Here is a 17,589-nt window from a genome sequence, read left to right as displayed (position 1 = left end):
TTGAAAATTATCAGACCCAACTTAACTGCGCTGAAACTGAAGCCTAGAGCGTCCCCTTCGTCTCCGCAATACTTAACTAGAGTTTGCAATTCTTCCAGACTCTCAGCTAGCAGCACAATACCGTCTGCATACATCAAACCGGGGAGGCGCTGCTCTACCGCCTTTCCACCTAATCTATATGACAGGTTAAAACCTAGGTTACTGTCTTGTATCCTCCGTGCCAGGTTTATCATATAAAGCATGAACAGCACCGGTGATAGAGGACAGCCTTGTCTTAATCCTTTGCATACTTTGACATCTTGCGTACTTCTTATCCCTTCCCATGTAATTTCTACTTTGTTATCCCTGTATATTTCCTGTAGGAACTCTATTATCTCATAACCGATACCTTCTTCTTTTAATATGTTCCACAGGAGTTCCCTGCTTACGTTGTCGTACGCCCCGTTTACGTCCAGGAAGGCCAAATATAAAGGTCTACTTTCCACTCTAGATATTTCGATGCATTGGGTAAGCACGAACAGGCTATCATCTAAGCGCCTACCATTTCTAAAGCCGTTCTGAAGTTCTCCGAGTATGTTGTTACTTTCTAACCATTCTTGCACCTTTAAATTCACCGCCTGCATGGCCAACCTGTACATAACAGATGTTATGGTAATCGGCCTTTGGAATTTTATGTGCATCCTTTCTCCTTTCCCTTTATAAATTAAATTCATTTTACTCTGCCGCCAGCTGTCCGGAATATGCTTATCGTTATGACTGTTTCCAGAGCTTTTAACAACGTTTCCTTACTTTTTGGACCGAGTTCATTAATCAGCTTAATCGGAATTCCATCTATTCCTGTAGGTGTGTTTTTAGGAATATTTTTTTTCTGCCTTTTTCTAGTTTTGATTGGTCAGTTCTAAGCTGCTTTGTATTCTGCTACCTTGTGTTGCTTCCTGATTTGCGGAGATTGCCCTATCGTCGCTCTTAAATGACTCGGCTAGAACTGATGTAATGTAGTTCACTGCGTTGTCTCCCTTTAAACAATTTTCCTCGTTATCTTGAATCCGATCCTACTTTCTTTGATTCTTCTTCCCTAGCCAGCTTATATGGTTCCAGAATTTTCTTGCTTCGCCTCTAGAGGCATCGTGTATGTCAGCCATCCAGCGAACGGTGGACTGCTTTATTTTACTTTGGACGAGGGCCTGTACCTCATGTTTCTTTTGTCGATATGATTCCCATTTTTGGTCGATTTCCTCCTGAGATACCTGTGCTTTCTTTGCCATTCGGTGTTCCCTTGAAGCAGCCCGTCGTTGTTCAATAGCTTCCCTGAATTCCTTATTCCACCAGCTCCGTGGCTTCCTCTTTCTATTCCAGCGGTTTGCTACTTTAACTTCCTGAATTTTCCTCCTTATGAGTAGTTCTACCTGTTCATAATCCCAGTCTTCCATGGGGCTTTTCTCTATTGCTTCCTCTAGGTCTGCTGCTATTTGATCGTCGTTTAATTTTGCGTTTACGTTTTGTCTAAGTGCCATTTCTGTTTTCATCATGGGCCTCATCTGCAGACTAATACGTTTATGATCACTTCCTAGACTACACTCCCCTTCTTCGTCTATTTCCATTTTTGTGACCTTGCTATAAATTTCCTGCGACATTAGACAATAGTCAGTGGTCGTCGGCCTGTTGCGGAATTCCCACGTGATTTGGCCTTCACATTTTGTTTCTTTGTTTACTATAACCAGATCGTGTCGCTCACAGAAATCTAGCATTAGCATGTGGCCGTTCATGTCCCCCAGTAGAATAATATTGTCCCCGTTTCCAAACTGGCTTACATCGTTACTGAGATATTCAACAAGATCCTTGTTTTCTTGCCTGCATTGATGTCCTGTTCTTAAATAAACTACCCCTATCCATGTCTTTATGCCTGAAATTGTTCCTGAAACCCAGATATGCTCTTCACAAGATGATTTAATTCTTTGCCAATTTGTTCCCTGGTGTATCAACGTACCTACCCCTCCACCCTTTTTTCCGTTCTCGTTCTGTTGTACCCTTCCCAGACGTAGCCTTTTATAAACGGCGGATCTTCTAGATCCCTCAGATGAGTCTCGCAAAGAGCGTACACATCTATTTTGTCATCCTTCAACTGCTGTTCCATCTCTAGCCATTTCGCTCTTTTTCTACCTCCTTGCATATTTATGTAGCTGATCCTAGTGCTAAATTTCGTTTTTGTACTTTTCTTTCTCGACCTACTCTTTGCACCCAAGTAGCACAAAGTGGGCTATGACGTGGGGGCCGCGTTGGGCCCGTGTGGGCAGCCCATACGGGCCCCATGCGGGATTTGCAACACGTACCCAGAGGGGCCCCGCATGGGCTGCCCAATTCTGCCGCTATCGGTCCCAATCTGTATCCGTGTGGGCAGCCCAAATAGGGCTGCCCGCATTCAGCCACGGTAGACGAATGTGGGCAGCACACCAGAATCATTAATGGGTCCCACATTTGTGCAGGCAATGCCATCCCATTGATCAAGGTTTTAATTTTAAGTCGATTAATCCCTCCAATACCTGAATTATACAGGCGCGGGATTTGCGAAAGCCAGTCCGTTTTGGGCTGGCCCACGTGCTGCCCTGATGGGTTGAATCTGGCATTTTCATCATCATCATCAGCCTGATTATACCCACTGCAGGGCGAATGCCTCTCCCATATTTCTCCACTTAACCCGGTTCTGTGCTAGCTGCATCCACTTGACCCCTGCGAACTTCTTAATCTCATCCGCCCACCTAACTTTCTGCCGCCCCCTGCTACGCTTTCCTTCCCTTGGAATCCAGTTTGTTACCCTCAGCGACCATCGATTATCCTCTCTTCGCACTACATGTCCTGCCCATGTCCATTTCTTCTTCTTAATTTCTACTAGAATGTCGGTAACTTGAGTTATATCTCTGACCCACTCTGCACGCTTTCTGTCTCTTATTGTTACCCCTACCATTTTTCGTTCCATAGCCCTCTGGGTTGTCCTCAACTTAAGTAGAACTATCTTGGTTAGCCTCCACGTTTCAGCCCCATAGGTCAGCACACGCAATATGCAACTGTTGTATACTTTCCTCTTGAGCGATACCGGTAAGCTGCTAGTCATAATCTGCGAGTGCTTGCCAAATGCGCTCCATCCCAATCTTATTCTTCTTGTTATTTCCTTTTCGTGGTCCGGATCTGCGGTTACTACCTGTCCTAAGTAGACATATTCGCCTACTACTTCCAGTATTTCGCTACCTAATGTAAACTGCTGTTCCTTCCCGAGGCTGTTGAACATTACCTTAGTCTTCTGCATATTGATTTTTAAGCCTACCTTTCTACTTTTCCTGTCTAGGCCATCAATCATTATTTTCGGGGCTGCCCGGGGCATTTTCAGGGCTGCCCAAATTCCAATAATCAATTGTGAAACATTGTGCGCTATTTTTTTCCTTGTATGCGACACTCAGTAACATGAGAGAAATTTATTCCCAACACTACACTAATGTGGGCTGGTCCACAACAACCCCAACATGTTGGTCTGAATGTTTATTTCGGTGGTGCGTGTAGTATAGTAATGCCGCAGGAAACATTTGGAGGTCGTTCAGTGCATACACGTAAAGCGGAACAGTGACTCTTGCATATTTTCTGTCGACACTGCATAATTAACGTAGTTGTTAGAGTAAAAATAAATAGTCTTTATTCATTGCATAGGTATGCTTAGGACAGTTATGTGAAACCTCCAGAAGAGGCAATTAGTAGCCGGTATAACATGATTTACATAAATAAAATGGTGCCTTAAAGATAGGGTGGAGACGTTTCAGAGCCGTAAGCCCGCCTACGGCAAATTTGGGGCCCACCGCGGCATTTCATCGGCCGCCCCAATTGGGCTGATCTTGATTTTACCGCATGGACTACGAATATATATTGCAATTTCCCGCAAGTACCCCAAGAAATACCCGTGTGGGCAGCGTGGCGGTGTGGTCGCTTTTCATCCCGGCCGCAAACCATGCGGGACCTATTCGGTTTTTGCGTGGGCAGCCACTAGCCCGTCATCTATTTGCTTTAGGCCCACATTTGCATCGCATCTGCCCTAAATTGCCCCGCAAGAGACCGATGCGGGCAGAAGTGGGAAGGAGCAATTGCCTGCCCCGCTACGGCCCACGCGGAAATTATCTAGGTTTTTGGTGGGCAACCCTATTTGGGGCAGCCCAGGAATTTTCTGCATGAATTCCAGATTTACGTCTGACCTTCCCTCAAGTACCCCTCAAGGGTCTCATGTAGACAATGTGCGGGCATACCCGTATTTAGCCCCGCCGCTGCCCATGCGGGACCTATTCGGCTTTTGAGTGGGCAGCCCCAATTAGATCAGCCCATGCGTTTCCTACATAAAGCCCAAATTTCATTTGCATCGGCCCTAAATTTCCCAAGCGGGACCCTTGAGGGCCAGATGTGGGAATATGTACTCAGTTAGCCCTTTCCACGCCTATATAATGCCCAAATGAAAAAAACAGGGGCAAGCCCAATTTGGGCTTGCCCGCTTGATCCCTAAAGCGGGCCCTCGTGGGTGTTATTGTGGTTGCCCAAGCCCAACTTGCCCATACGGGCCCCCGGTGGGCCATGTAATGTGTGCTACTTGGGCAATTTTGAGGGGCTCAGCCTCCATTATTACTTTCTTCTGCTTCACTTCTAACTACCTCTGTGCACGGAGTCCTCGCGGACCCCATAAAAAAGCTACAGCCCTGCCTGCCAGGCGCCAGCCGATCTCTGCTCCCACCCTTCTGTTGAAATGAATGCCATCTCGCTGAAAAGCCCTACCAAAACCTGCTTTATGTACCTCCCTGTTTACCTCAACCACTTCGAAACGCTTCTCCAGGCTTAACTTTCTTATGTCCTGATTAACTGTCACCCCGTCCTTTTCCAGCTTTCCGTTCAATCCTAGCACCTCTGGTACTGTGCATACAGCTATCTGCGTCTGCTGTGCTATCTCCCTGATTTCGTCAACTCCCTTAGCTAAATTTTCCACCACTTCTGCGTCAGGACATCGTTTAGCCCCGCGGCTACTATTACCATACTGCGCTCTGCGGAATTCTTAAACAGCCTATTTTTACTCTCTTTCAGCACTGCCCTCATTGTTCTCCCTGGGAAGGCTCCAACCATCACTCTCTTATCACCCCTTACACTTCCAAGATATCTCGCTTGCACCTGTTCATGTTAGAATCTCCGGCGATAAGCACTGGGCCTTCTCTCTCCCTCTCCCAACTGTTGGCTCCTGCTTTAGGGTATCTGTGTCCTTATCTCTGGTATTTTCATTCTTCCTTACTTCTTCCTTTTTTGCCGGCTTCTTAGCTGCTTCTAAATAACTCTGACGGTTCGGATCCGCCTGACGGTTCGGTGTGGCCAGACTTCGCAGCGCCCCCTGTCGTTCATTACAGTTGCGAATACTGTCGCTGAAGTCATACACCCTACATAGAATTACATTTAAAAACAGTTGTCAAAGGCTGTACGACAATATGGACCGGAGTCGCGCATTGCAGAAGACGACAGCGCTTCTGGCGATACCCACCGTGGCCGCCTCCAGCTCCGGTGCGTCTGCAAGCTACGGCGCCGGTGGTGCATGGCCATCTGCAACTGTGCGCGGTCAGTCTGTCATGCTGTGAACAGTCCCGTAAATCGTCTGACTTGCAGTACTTGTAAGAGAATGTAGTGTGCACTGCAGCAATGTAAGACCGCGTGAACAGCTTCTCGGAATTAGATGAACGGCGCTACAATGAAAAGCTGCGCATACGGCAATGTGCAGCCGGACCCATTTGCTATGCCTGAAACCTAGTGGGAAGTTCTCCGGACTCACGCGGGCGCTCTGCCACCAGTGGGCAAGACAAAAACTGTAGTGTATTTGAGTTTTCTCTGAGTCGTTTCACTGCAGAGACCGTCCAGACATACAGGTCTCTGGAGGCCTACAATTATTTTGAATCAGGTGGGTGCGGGCAAGGTAATCAACGGACACGTGTGCTAGGTAACTATTTTTTCGTTTATTTTCTTTTCCCCATGATACCGCTATGGTTCTCATATATCGTTCTGTGCTTTCTGTGCGGTTTTCTCGTCTTTCTGTTTTCTTTCCGTACAGCGCAGGGGCGTCGGAGCATAATACCTCTCAAAATGTTTGCTTACGGCTTGCTCACCACATGCATGTATCGCGACACAACTACATATCCATTCATTTTAGTACTTACCGCCTCCACTTACCTACAATCGATGTTTTCAGGACGGAATGACGTCATGCCCGTTGTTTTGCGGTTTATTCCTCTCAAGTTACAAAATGAACAATGTTTCGACGGCGTCATTATAACTGCCTTAGGCGGCTCATGCGCGTCGCCAGCATTTGGAATGCTTTTTTTTTACTTTCGCCAAGCAACATGAAGTCGGGGCGTGGTGCAAAACATTCACCAAAAAAAAAGGCCGCTTTGGCAAGTTGCCTCCTGAACGTGGGGGTTCGTCTAGAAACGCGCCGCACGTATTTTTTTTTTAAATATGCTTTACAGATATGTTAGGCGCAAAAAGTTGTTGCATACATATATTCACGGTCTTAAAAGAATGCACCAGCTCTTAACAAACGACTGCTTTCATAGGCACAAAGTCAGCTTCTTTGCGAACCGTTCTTTACATACATTTTGTATGGGCCGGAATGCATTTCTAACTCAGATTCTATACAATATATGAGGGGTTTTAAAAGTAGATTGCCTCAGCAATGACGCAGCATACTTTGCCACACCGTCCTTCAAAGTGCTGGCCAAATTAACGACCGACCACCACTTCTGGTGCCTTGCGAAACGAGCAAAATGTTGCGGCAAGTTGTGTTTGCAAGTGTTTATATGGGCCGTCCCCCAACTCGCACCCCATAGGTTTCGCGGTGTTTTAAAAATACGTCACCTCGGTAATGAGATTCCATACTTTCAAGATCTGTTCTGGGATGTTCATGGTTGCTTTTTCCGGATAATGACATCATAGGTGTCCTGTGAAATGAGAAAACTGCTTGAAATCTTTAGGTTCCATGTATTCCTGTGGGCGCGAATCCTACGTTTCACCCACAGTCAGCCAAGCCTGGCGACAGAAGCGCCACCGCATCGTGCTTACGTCACAGATCGGTGTTGGTCTATAAACCGGTGATGTGGTGTGGATCGCCGCACTTTTCTCGGAGTTCATACCGTGTTCAAACCAAAAGCAAGGTGAAAATCCATCGAAAGAGGAGAATAATCAACCGTTTCCTAAAATACTGTGTAGATAGGGGCAGATACGAGTTTCCAAATGCTCAGGAACAGTCCAGCGGGGCCCGAATGGTCAATTGTGCAATGGTGCCATTGCGCGTAGCTTCTGTACCTGTAACTCGGAGGGAGGCCAACGGTAACGGTCAAGCTAGGATTGTATCTATGAGTAGATTTGCTATAACTGTTCGCAAACCCATAAGGCTGGTGGGGGACGACAAATGCTTCGAACGCTTTTGATCTACGTCGTTTGCTTTGGTGATGCCTTCCTACACCATTTAGTAGTGCATGCATGAATAGTTCTTGAAGAGGGAGTGAATGGTCTGTTCCTCTTTGACGAGTGATGTCAACAGCTATCGGCAGCTGCAATAGTGGACCTTGACGCGGATGTTAAAAGCGGGGATTTTTTTTTGTCACCGGGGATCGCTGTGATGAGACTGCTTCCTCGGACAACTTTCAGGCGAGCGCTTTGAGAAGAGTGAGGCGAATACCAAAATAATTGGCACTTTCTGTCGCGAGGGGCGCCAGTGAACCGCATCTTGCAGGCGCTCAGTTAGAACGTGTCGAAAACAAGTATAAGGCGAAAGCCTTTATTGCCTCATCGTTGTCGTCAGCAAAAGTGTCATGCTTTTGCGGCGGCTCTGATTAGTGGAGACGTGATGACGTCGTTAAGGTCTTGACTAATCACAGAGCACTACCACAGTATTTATTTTTATTTATTTAATAATTATGCCCGAAGGCATGCCTTATATGTCCTTATGGCAATCAATGATCAATTACTAATTATTGACAAAGCAAATAAATATATCACTAATTATTAACTACTAATTACGAATTAAGTATTAAGGTACTAATTAATAATAATGGCAAATTAATCAATTATTCATTCATTAGTGATTAACCCTTGAGTGCACTAATTACTAATCACCGACAGCTGCGTAATTTACTCATATTTACTCATTTATGCCGCGCACCCGGTAACATCAATCACACAACAGTAAAGGTGGAACAACTGCAGATGAAAGGAGCGCGATCTCGTCGCTGCCAAGCAGAATTCGCTGAATAAATGCACTCGCAGAATGTGAAAGAGTAGTCGCTCATTTTATTAGTAGCGGCATTCATCGCTACAAGCGCAACAGTCGCGTAAGATAATGCAGCACTAAGGCTTTCGCCTTTCATCACTTTAGTCACCAAAGTATCCTCGAAGTTTTGCTTGCGCTACGAGGACTGGGAGGCAGCCTTGCTCGGCTGCTCCGACCTGGCAAGCCAGAAGGCCCTGGTCCACCGAGCCCGAGCCGCGGCGGTCACCAATGAGCTCCTGTAATGAGGAGCCCACCTAGTGATTGCGAGAAGTTGCCCCGGCTACCTCAAGCTTTCTTCCTGAAATAAAGTTTTTCACGCGCACATACACACAGGCCGCCGATGGCGCTACTGTGTGATTTGTGTTTGCTGTCTGGCTAGAGGGGAGTTTGGGCGTCTGCCACATGCTAACTTTATCTCTTCAGTTTTGTAGCATGAACTACACTACGCGGGTTGGAAGGAGTTTCTCGTATGCTCTGCGCCGACCAAGCTGCGCATGCGCGAGAGCCCCGCTATGTCACAGGGACACAGCTGCCGCCGCCGCAACCACAGCGGAGGAAAAGGAGAAAGAGTGTGCCGAGTGAGAGAGAGGTAAAAGGAGAGCAACCATGCCCATGCCAGTATAGTTAAGAAGGAGGAGGAGGAATAGTGTCAAGCAATAGAAAGGGACAGTCATGGTCAGTATCTAAGATACATGTATCTTCGATGCTATAATTAGATGCATTTTGTGTACCTGTTTAGGTATCGTGTGCTGAAAATGGAAGTATCGGAGTATCGGTATCTAAAATACATCTTTAGTGAATCGTGTATTTTAACGATACTCGATACTGAAGAAAACTAAGAATACTGCAAATATTGAAGCCGCTGTGAGACTTCGAGTTGACGGCGCTAGCTCAGGCGGTAGTACACAGCCGATCACACTTGTCTACAGCGCTTGAGCAGTGCGCTGCAGAGCACATTAAGTGAAATTTTATCGTAGCTGCTTTGTGACAATCTATGCGCTTGTGCCTACGCACTTCTTACGACACTGAGGTTGTGCTAGAGAGCAAGCACCCACCTCAGAGTTTCACTTTACTTCAACCACAGAACACCGCTGGAGCGCTCTATATAAGTGAGATCGACTCTGTACAAGACAGATCGTGGTGGTGAAAGATATTTATTGGCTCAAAAGAGTATTCACAGGGAGGTATTATTGGACCAACCCTTGAGAGGCCAGCCCTCGCAAGCACTAGGTGGGTCCCTGGTTCAGGACTCCAGTGGCGTCCGTTGTTGCCCGTGCAACTCGGCTTATAGTACGCTCTGAATTCCCTTCTGCTCTGAGTTCCCCATCCCCTCAGCATCAGACATATTTCCAGATTCCTTGTCTTTAAGACTAAAGGAGCCAGTGCTGTGTAGGTGCTCACGAGGTTCTTTACTGGTGAGCATTGAGTGCGTACCACAAAACCGCTAAACCGTTAGCAGACACACAGAAAAAAAAAGGAACAAAGCGGAAACGCAAGGAAGGGAACACGCAATAGGAACAATGCACTCTGCTGTGCCCCTAGCCGCTCTCCCACATTTTTCATCCCCCCCCCCCCCAAGTCCGTCCGCCTGTGCGGCATCTGATTCTCGTCACGCATGCGTGCTCATTGTACGTTGCAGCAAATTATTATGCCAGACCCTTCTCCAAACCCCTAGGCTCAGCGTGTCGACTCGGCTTGGCGGCAAGAACACGAACTTCTAAGACCTCAGTTGGCCACGATGCAGTCGGCTAACCGCCGTTCTTGTAGTTTACAGCGTTTGATTGAAAACAAATCCATTCTTTGTATTCGCACACTAGACTTCCATTATGCTTTGTTTCTCGAAAAACTATTATGCCTAAAACTTTACGCAATGCACAACATGAAAGTTATAAATGCAAATGTACAGCGCACAAGTGCCAAAACCCTTTTAGCACACTTCGAATGAAAGTTGTAAAGATATATGTTTCATGAAGGCAAAGCTTGTTACTTTTTTTAAAACTAAACATGCGAATTGATTGACACCACATTAACCATTCAGTTAAAAAAAAGAAGACTTCTATCTTTTATGTACAGCCAGCCGTAGTTCTCAAGCAACACTATTGAAAAATGAGTTACCTAACTACCTTCAGTATCCTTGAGTTGACGCGACTATGATTCACTCTTACCCGCTGATAAAATGCATCTTCATCCAATATAACACAGCAGCGAGCTCGTGTGCATATAGACACGCTTTCTCATTTGCCTTATTTAAGCACGCCCACATTGGGCTCTTTCCGGGCTAATAAAAACGTTCAGCCAAGTTATTTTTCTTGTTTTCCCTCTATATTTGAACAATATGTATAGCTTCAAAAATAAAGTCCGTTATCGCACTAATCACAAAATAACTGCTGATTTCTCCAAACGCACAAGGTTCCACCTTTTAGCATAGAGAGAACGAACGGGGCACAGTGTAAGTAACGTGTCTTATGAAATGAAAACCAACAGAAAAAGTGTTAGATGTGTATTTATAGCCTGGTGCCCGCAGGTCGGTTGGTATGAAGAGCATTAGTTTAAAGAAATGTTTCGCTAGGCTGCTTGTGTAAGCGACCACTTCACTGCAACAATGGCTTCAATCCAATGTGAAATTTTTACAAGGCCACTTGCTTAGACAGAGGAGCTTCAATAACTTCGTGCTGTCGGATTCGTTTCAGCCCTTTCTGGAAAACTACATAATAGGAATGCACTAAAGGTTGCTGAAAGCACGGGAAAATTTCCTAACGTCGCTAATCATATTACTACCTTTATTATGTTGGGATTTTACTGATGTATCGAAGCGTCGATACAGTACCGAGTATCTGTATTGAAAATTAATTTCGTTTTGTATGTTGTATCGTTATCGGAAATACAATTTTTCAGGGTATCGAGTATCGGTATCGAAGATACTTTTTTGAAGTATCTTGTGATAGTGGCGAACTCTTCTTTAATGATGTGGCAGAGGCCGGCGTCGTTAGAAGGAGGAGACGAATGATCGCACCCGTGCCGGCAGAAAGCGCTGAGGGCTTGGAGCTCCTCGCGGATTATCGCTCGAATCATGGCTCATAGATCGAGGTCAGTAGAGGTCGGGGCAGTAGCGAAGCCGTGCTGCAATCAGGAGGACTGTAACTGGTCGGGGCGTTGGCCTGTCGTAATAATGGAATCAACACTTGATGGATTCTGGGCAACTAGGGTGTTATAAGCCATTGAATTGATTCCTTTCAAGACATGGTGTACACGTTCAGATTCCGGCATGGTGGCACTGATACGCCGACAGAGTGCAAGCACGGCCTCTATGTATGACGCATAGGACTCATCGGGACCTTGACGGCGGGAAGCGAGCTTGTTCCTTGCGATCTCCGTCCGAACAGCCGGGTCGGCGAAGTACTGTCGGAACTGCTGCTTGAAGGTGGGCCAGTTTGTTGTGCGGGGCTCGCGGTTAATAAACCAATTTCTGGCGACCTCAATAAGGTAGAAAGATACGTTCAGGAATTTTAAAGCGTCATCCCATCGGTTGTTGGCACTGCAGCGTTCATAAGTGTCAAGCCAGTCATCGACGTCTTCGTCGCGACGACTAGCGAACAGCGGCGGGTCGCGTTGTCGTGTGGGCACCATTGGAGGCGGCGGTGTAGCCGAGGTAGAGGGTCTGGCCGGGTCGGGACTGCTGTCGGTTGACATGACGATGGTAGTTGTTAAACGGCGACCGGAACGTAGCTCCAGCGAGAGGCAGGGCCCAAGGCAGCAAGGGGATCGAATTTCACCTCCACCACTTGTGAAAGAAGGCCAGGTCTAGACGGCAAGGTCGTGAAGGCAAGGCAAGGTATGGCCTCCGAGATCAACGCGCGCAGGGATGATCTTAGAGGCCATGGTAAAGCCTTGGCCGCCGCGATCGGCTTCCAAGTCATAGCCTCCGCTATCTATAATTTAGATGTCGCGGAGCGCTGTTTTTTCGCTTACATAAATATATTGTGAAAGAAGGCTAGGTCCAGACGGCAAGGTCGTGAAGGCAAGGCAAGGTATGCCGTGTCAGCGTTTAATCTAATGGAGAAAATCCAAGCGCGTGCCGGAGCCGGCGCCGCGGGACGATGATGATGGTATACACAAGAGGAAGAAGAAGATCATGGTATGTACAAATGAAAGAAGATCCGTGGAGGGCTCACAATATGTACAAAGGACCAGCAATGCCGATTAAATTGCGAGAACTTTTTGGCCAATACTGAGGTCCTGGTAGAATTACAGCGATACAAGCGAACTTTTTTTGCCTGCAGTTGCTGCCCGGAGCGACGCATCTGACGTCTGCTCTGCTAGCTCCGCTGCAGAAGTCGTTGTGCAAAACAAGAAAATATTTTACGAGATGGGCTTCTCAATAAAGCGGCCCGAAAGTCCGACGTTTATAACAGCTTTAGCCCTTTCCAAAGCGCCGTTCGCTGGCGCTTCGATGTGAAACCACCTAGGGCTAGCGACGTCTAGGGTAGGCGGGGAGCGGCGCAGTTCGTTCCCGGCGCGCCATCAAGAGGCACCGTTCCAGAAAGGCCTGCACTTGTGTAGGCATGCTGTTGGGGACCGAGTATAGCAAGCAGTATCCATGTACTCCGACGAAGTAATTGTAACATGGGCCCTAGGCCATCAAGTAAAGCGAGCAGACGCGTAGAACTTTCTCAGGGCACGGCCGGAACCGGCGACGGCGCCGCAGCTGTTCGAGTCCGGCCATGCTCAGACACGGTGAGCTCTCTGTGTTCTTGTGTCGTCACTGCTCTTTGCTTTGCCGACTGCACGTCACAGTTGTTTGATGGCGTCATGTTGTTTAGCTATGTACACGTTTTCGTCCCAGAGATGTCGCTGTCGATGGGCTTTGAAAAAGGGAGTACCTGCCTGCCTTGTTTTCAAAATCAAAATAAAATATCTTCGCGGCAACGTGTGAGGTTGGGATTGCTTGGAAAGCATCTCTGTATGACCAGGAAAGCAATCGCATTCCTTCCGACGCTTCAAAAATTGGTGTCTATACTGCTTTAATGCTCCACGATGTCCAGAGGGTCCGTTTCTGATGAACGGAGATCAGCGCACCACCCCTTCATGCATCAGCTGTGACAACACTTGCACTGTCTCTAGGGTGGGTTCACTTAGCTGTCCCGTGTTTTCTGAGAGAGTGACAGACTTGATACAAAAAACAATGATGGTTTCATGCAATTCGTGCTGTACGTCTAGCTTGAGGCTCACTTTGTAAAGCTCCTGCTCGCTCTCAGTCATCTTGGTTCCCGTCGTGTAGGGCGCGATATACTCAATGTGGAACAGCTGGCGCAACACGGAAGGGGCGCAGGACTTCGACGCCATCTGCTGGTTGAAGCCCTTCTCGCCGGCGTGAAGGTCTTATTGTGGTTTCGTCCCACTACACTGCAGCATAATCGTCATTGATCTTGTTCATCTCAGCACTGACGCATCTCACAAGTCTGACACAATACAACAATCCAACACAACACATGTGTTTAGACCGTGTTAGTTTTTCTGAGTACTGGCGTTTCTTTTATCCTATGCTTGTGAAAAAGTGGCCGCCAACTTTTCAGGCTGTTCAAAGATTCGTTTACTGTCTTCACCAACTCTGCGTGCTGCAGAAGTGCTTGCAGCATTACAAGACTCAGTTCTCTCGCTTGTGTAAAACATCGTAGACCATCTGCTCTGCTTTCACCTCAGCATCTTTCGTGCAATCTAGACAGGTGTACATGTAAACTAGAATCACTGCTGTGGGATTTTTCTCACGCACGTACTTTACAGAAGTCGCACGGCGAAGCTCTTCAACGGAGACTGCGTTTCTATGCTGTTAACTGTCTCTCATATTTTTCTCAGGGCCACTGTATGCGCTTCCATCGTTTTCTTTTGACGGCTCCTGGGGGCCTCAATTGAAGTCGCGATATCCCATAAGCTCCTCCTTGCCAGTCTCGTACCCTCGCAGGCAGATAATGTCGATTCGTTTTGATGGTTGCTCCTTGAGTACGTTGCCAGGCGCACGATCCACATGTTGCGCTCGTTCGCAATCTTTTGTTGGAGGTCCGAAAACAGTCTTGCTTTCAAACAGCACAGAAGCCTCTGCTCGCCTTTCAACATTAGTAGTTGACTTGATGCTTTGTTTACTCTGGGACCACCCCATCTGGATCGGTTCCTGATTGCAATACGTCTCACCCAAAAGTCTTTCCCACAGTACAAACGGTGCTCCCGGGTGACTGCTGACATCACTATGGGCCCACTTAGAATCATCACTCTTACCGATCACTCTCCGCGATGTTTCGGTGTACTGGGTCATTAGAGCTGACTCGGGAAAAGGAAAGTCAGGCATTGGTGTGACTGCGTTGGAACTTCCGACTTGTGTCTCTTTAAGTACAATCTGAGAATCGGCGGTTGAATCGAGAGGTGATTCGGCGAACAGATTCAGGCTTTGAAGGGCTTCTGTGGACTGCAGCTAGAAGATGCTGGGTTGCAGTCGTCTGAAAAAGCTCGAAGTCTTTCTTCGTGCCGTTACATGAATTCTCACTACGCCGCGTCACTCCCTTGAAACGTTCCTTGCAGTTTTCTACATCTCCAGAGAATTACTTCTTAATGGAAGCGTTGTTTTCGTGCCGTGCGCTGCACTTTGCCGTTACTTTCAATCCAACTGTTTCTTTCGTATAGGATGTGGTTGCTGCAGGGAGCTCCACTATTGCCTTTATGAAACAGACTGTCGGCAATAATAGTAGGCCCCTTAACGCCCTCGATGTGATGGCAGAGGAGAGTCAATGTCTCTGAGGTAGTTTTCTCATACTGCGGTGCAGCTGCGGCGTCTTCTGCACAAACCTTGCCTCTAAACGCCTGCAGCGTCTCGTTCAGTACGCGCAAGCCGTCGTTGCATACTTCTATTCTCGCGCGAAGAAGCTTTAGCGCAAGAATATTTACTGCGTTAGAATTCAAAAGTTATTTTGCCTCACATGGCACACAGCGACGAGCGGTTAGACCTGGCATAGTATTGCTTTCGGAATAAAAATATATGTGACATTATAAACCTTCTTCAATGCTTCATGCACTAAGCACCTCGTGCCACCGCAGAACAGGCAAATAAAAATTCTGTGATGATTGAGACTCAGCGATGTGATTAAAGAGTTTTGATGAGAAGAGGCCATATAAAAAGCACATTAAAAATAAAACCACGAACCAAACACACGTGTGTGTGTGTGTGTGTGTGTGTGTGTGTGTGTGTGTGTGTGTGTGTGTGTGTGTGTGTGTGTGTGTGTGTGTGTGTGTGTGTGTGTGTGTGTGTGTGTGTGTGTGTGTGTGTGTGTGTGTGTGTGTGTGTGTGTGTGTGTGTGTGTGTGTGTGTGAAAACTTTATTTCAGGGAGGAAGTTTGAGGTAGCTGAGGCAACCTCTCGCAATCACTAGGTTGGCTCCTCATTACAGGAACCCATTGACGACCGCGCCGCGGCTCGGGCTCGGTTGACAGGGGCTTCTGGCTTGCCAGGTCGGAGCAGACGAGCAGGGCTGCCTCCCGGGTGGGGTTGGGTCTGGGGGCGACTCAAACCCTGCGCCGAGACACAAAAACATCTCAAACGAGCTATTCATAGCTTTGATGGAAATACATCAGGATTAGCATGCAAACTGCGCGACCAGTATCTTTGAACTAAGCAGGACCCCGGAGGACCCGCGTACTCGTATGCAGGTTCAGAGGACGCGGATATGGATCAACCATTCCAGTTTCACGACCTAAAGGCGGCCCTGGCTAAAATGAAACGAAGAACTGCCCCGGGTCCGGACAAGGTAACTGAGAAGCTGCTTGCCAATCTTCCCGACCCCGCCTACGAAACCCTCCTCGCTTTCATCAACTCGATCTGGCTTGGTGAGGCACCGCTACCAACTGAATGGAAGACAGCCCTGGTAACTTTCATTCCGAAAGCCGGCAAAGACATAAACACAGACAACCTCCGCCCCATCTCCCTCACGTCTCGTGCGGGAAAGCTGATGGAGACTATAGTGCGGGACAGGCTGTCTGAGTTTCTGTAAAATGAACATACATTCACAGACACGATGTTCGGTTTCGGCCCGCAAAGGTCCGCTCAGTATGTTCTGCTTCAACTCGACCGAGAAATTCTCAACCCTGTCGAATATCCCTTCAACGATAAGGCAGTACTCGCCCTTGGCTTGAAGGGGGCTTGCGACAATGTCACACACGAAATCATCCAGCAACATATCTCACAGACGAACTGTGGACATAACACATTTCAGTATATCAAGCAATTTTTCTTGGATCGACAATCTTTCATCTGAGTACAAGACGAAGAACATGGCCCATATAAACTGGGAATGAGAGGAGCCCCACAGGGTGCGGTCCTCTCGCCATTAGTTTTCAAACTGGCCATGATGAAACTCCCGGCTCAGCTGGCGAAGGTCGAAGGCATCCAGCACGCGCTGTAGCGCTGTACACCGACGACATAACCATCTTTTTTTTTTCATTTTTCATTTTCATTTATTTACCCTAAAGGCCCAAGTGGGCATTACATAGGGGGGGGGGGGGGTGGTAACGTCATGAAATAAACACAATGAACAAATCGGAACAGTAACGTGGCGGCATGTAAAAGTGCTAAATATACAAGAAGAAGCAATTAGGAAAAACATGATCACAATATGATGACACGGAAAAATGCAAGAAAATACATGACATACAAAGGTTAAAGCAAAAGGAAATATCGAAACAAAAGTAAACCACAAAAGGTAAAAATTTCCCACTACGCTGTTAGAAAATCGTTAAGTAATGAAGTAAACTGGTCATTATCGATAGTATTAACTACAGAAGAGGGGAGAGCATTCCATTCTCTTATCGCTAGGTGTAAAAACGAAAATTTAACTGCGTCTGTTCGTTCACATTAACACCGGCTGCCATGATCTGCGCCAGCGCGTATCGAGGGTCTCCCAGCGAGCGCCGAGTTATTGAAGCCGAAGTTCATACTATGCTTCAGAATGGCGTGACTGAGCCTTCTAACAGCCCGCGGTCCTCCCCTATTGTCCTGGTGAGAAAGATGGTTTTATTCGTTTCTGTATCGACTACTGTAGAATAAACAAAATCACGACGAAAGACATCTACCCTCTTCCGCGTATAGATGTTGCATTGGACTGCTTACAAAGTATTGAATGCTTTTCTTCGCTCGGTTTACGATCCGGCTACTGGCAGGTGCCCATGGCTGCGAAAGATCGCCCTAAAACCGAATTTGCCAGCCTCGATGGCCTCTTTGAATTT

General features: G+C 47.2%; 1 protein-coding gene across 5 annotated transcripts in view; it reads left to right on the top strand.

Moving 5' to 3' along the window:
- LOC146194276 (uncharacterized) overlaps positions 1-17,589 on the top strand; it is a 288,211-nt gene that overhangs the window by 69,477 nt on the left and 201,145 nt on the right. The window contains exon 1 of one of the 5 annotated variants that reach the window (XM_084596039.1): positions 5,463-5,622. The exons of the other annotated variants lie outside the window; for them this stretch is intronic. The gene's annotated coding sequence lies outside the window, so the exon portion shown is untranslated. Of the gene's footprint in view, positions 1-5,462; positions 5,623-17,589 lie in introns of those variants that run through there. 5 annotated transcript variants of the gene reach the window in all.

The sequence above is a fragment of the Amblyomma maculatum genome, chromosome 3, assembly GCF_055883805.1.
Source record: "Amblyomma maculatum isolate TAMU_Amacu chromosome 3, ASM5588380v1, whole genome shotgun sequence".
In the NCBI taxonomy this organism is placed as follows: Eukaryota; Metazoa; Arthropoda; class Arachnida; order Ixodida; family Ixodidae; genus Amblyomma; species Amblyomma maculatum.
The sequence above is the reverse complement of the archived record's forward strand: the minus strand, read 5'-3'. Positions and strand labels throughout refer to the sequence as shown.